Source organism: Curcuma longa, chromosome 13, assembly GCF_044706935.1.
Source record: "Curcuma longa cultivar G26 ecotype Majalengka, Jawa Barat chromosome 13, ITB_CL_G26_1.1, whole genome shotgun sequence".
Classification (NCBI taxonomy): domain Eukaryota; kingdom Viridiplantae; phylum Streptophyta; class Magnoliopsida; order Zingiberales; family Zingiberaceae; genus Curcuma; species Curcuma longa.
The window spans coordinates 9,541,934-9,544,558 of record NC_133873.1 but is presented as its reverse complement, the minus strand read 5'-3'; the positions used below and the strand labels follow the sequence as shown (position 1 = coordinate 9,544,558).

Genomic DNA, 2,625 nt, shown 5'->3' with positions numbered 1-2,625 from the left:
CAGCTTTGTTGGTGCAATCTTTGCCCCAAGTGCATTGAGTTTCAATGTTTGGCTAAACTATGTTTGAAGTTAGGCAATACTTGTGATCTAACATGCGCGATGCAAGTTTGCAGGAAAGTCCAAGCGTAAGTCTTGGCAAGAAAAGTCCAAGTGGGTAGTCTTGGCAAAGCAAAAGTCCAAGTGGGAAGTCTTGGCAAGGAAAAGTCCAAGTGGGTAGTCACCTCTGCGGAGGTGGATACCAAGTAAACAAACCGGGTTAGCGTTGATCTCTTGTTTTCTCTTTTATATTTTTTGCTTCCGCTAATCTCTGTGCAGAGAAAGATCAAGAAAAATTAAGAAACGCTATTCACCCCCCCCTCTAGCGAATCAACCGATCCTAACAAGCTTGACCATTTGTTTGGGGATGATAGGGTATGGAAACCATGTGCACTACCCCGTACTTGCATAGCATAGCCTTCATGTGTCGGTTGCAAAAGTGGGACCCTTGATCGCTGATGATCGCCCTGGGTACCCCAAACCTGCAAAATATGTGAGACCTGACAAAATCCACAACAACTCTAGAATCGTCAGTCCTGGTGGGTATGACCTCCACCCATTTGGAAGCATAATCAACTGCCAATAAGATGTATATAAATCCAAAAGAGATAGGAAATGGACCCATGAAATCAATGCCCCATACATCGAAAATCTCACAAAATAATATATTATGCTGAGGTATTTCATTCATACGTCCTATGTTCCCAGTTTGTTGACACCTATCACAAGATTTACAATAATCATATGCATCACAAAACAGGGTAGGCCAATACAATCCACACTCTAACACTTTCCTAGCAGTTCTATTGGAGCTAAAATGTCCACCACATGCAGAAAAATGACAGAATGATAAAATAGAATGAAACTCAGAGTCAGGAATGCAACGTCTAATGATCTGGTCACTGTAAAATTTCCATAAATAAGGCTCGTTCCACACATAATATTTCGCATCACTTTTGAATTTATCTTTCTGTGCTTTTGTAAATTGTGTAGGAAAAACATGTGCTACCAGAAAATTTACCAAATTAGTTTACCATGGGGACTCACCCTGCAGCTGTAACAGCTGCTCATCTGGAAAAACATCATCAATCGGTAGAGGTTCCTCGTCCCCAGCAATCCTGCTCAGATGGTCTGCTACCAGGTTCTCCCTCTCGGTCCTATCACGTATCTCCACGTCGAATTCTTGGAGCAGAAGCATCCATCTGATAAGTCTTGACTTTGCATCAGGCTTCTTTAGGAGGTACTTCAAAGCTGCATGGTCAGAAAAAATAACCACATGAGAGCATATCAAATATGATCTGAATTTGTCTAAAGCAAACACAATGGAAAGAAGCTCCTTTTCTGTGGTCGTGTAGTTCGCTTGTGTAGCATCCAGGGTTCTCGAAGCATAGGAAATGACGTGAGGTGCTCCATCCACCCTCTGTGCCAAAACTGCTCCTACTGCATAGTTCGAAGTGTCGCACATCAACTCAAATGGAAGGGTCCAATCTGGAGGTCTGATGATGGGTGCTGATACAAGAGCCTCCTTTAGCTGGGTAAAAGCTTCCTTGCCCTTCTGATCAAAATCGAACACCACCTCTTTCTGCAGTAATTTTGTCAATGACAGAGCAATCTTCTGCTCCGATCCTCGGGAGAACATATTTGCATAGAACCCCATAGGATAAAAATTTTATCCCGCCTGGATCAATTGACAAAATCTTCAAAGAAGACTAAGTCGATCGATCCTTAGGATCGCCGATTCTAAATTACTTATCTACGGTTTTAAATTATTTAGTTCTAAGTATAAATAAAACTGCGGAAAATAAATTTATACCAGAACCCGGTTTGAACCTCGGAATCTTCTGCTGTATTCCTTATCTCTTTCTCGGACGTTGTGTGGGCAACGATCTTCCGAGAAATAAGAACTGCAACCTCTGCTGGATGAAGCCTTGGATCGCCTTGCTTCTTCCTTGAAACAGCTTCTTTCTTCCTCGCCTTCACCTTAGATCCGACCACCACTTCAAAGAAGAGGTTCGGCCACCAAGAGCAAAGAAAGAAAACAAAGCAAAGAAGAAGAAGAAGAGAAAGTAGTGGCCGGCCAAGAGGGAGGAGAGAAAACTAGAGCAATTGTGAAATCGGAGAGATTTCGTATGCTATTCTCTTGTTGTGTGTCTCTTGGCCGCCCCCTCCCCCTCTCTTTTATAGCCTCCCATGCACCTAAACATGGTATTGCCGCCCCCTTTGATCAAGGGATCAATTTGGATTATTTCCATAAATAAAATCCAAATCTAGAATAATTATCCGCAAACCGATTCTTTCCTTATTTACCTTGGCCGCCTCTTCCAGTTTTTATTTTAAAAAAAATGTTTCTAAAATTACCTTCATGGATAAGAGGGGAGGGCCGGCCAATTAAGGAGGTGATTGGTTTGGTTTAATTTTCTGAACCAAGTTTGTATTAAAGAGAAATAAAATCAAACCAAAGAGATCTCATCCATTGGATGCAACTTAACCTCATCTAATGGTTCTAATATAATCTACTGCAGGGACCTCGAGGAGGTATTGGATCTGGCCTTCTGATGGGTTTCATACTCGTATTCAACCCTGAATACA

At 42.0% G+C, this 2,625-nt stretch overlaps 1 pseudogene; it reads right to left on the bottom strand.

The window, feature by feature from the left end:
* Nucleotides 1–376: 376 nt before the first annotated feature.
* LOC141844008 (uncharacterized) lies at nt 377–1,693 on the bottom strand (annotated as a pseudogene).
* Nucleotides 1,694–2,625: the final 932 nt, after the last annotated feature.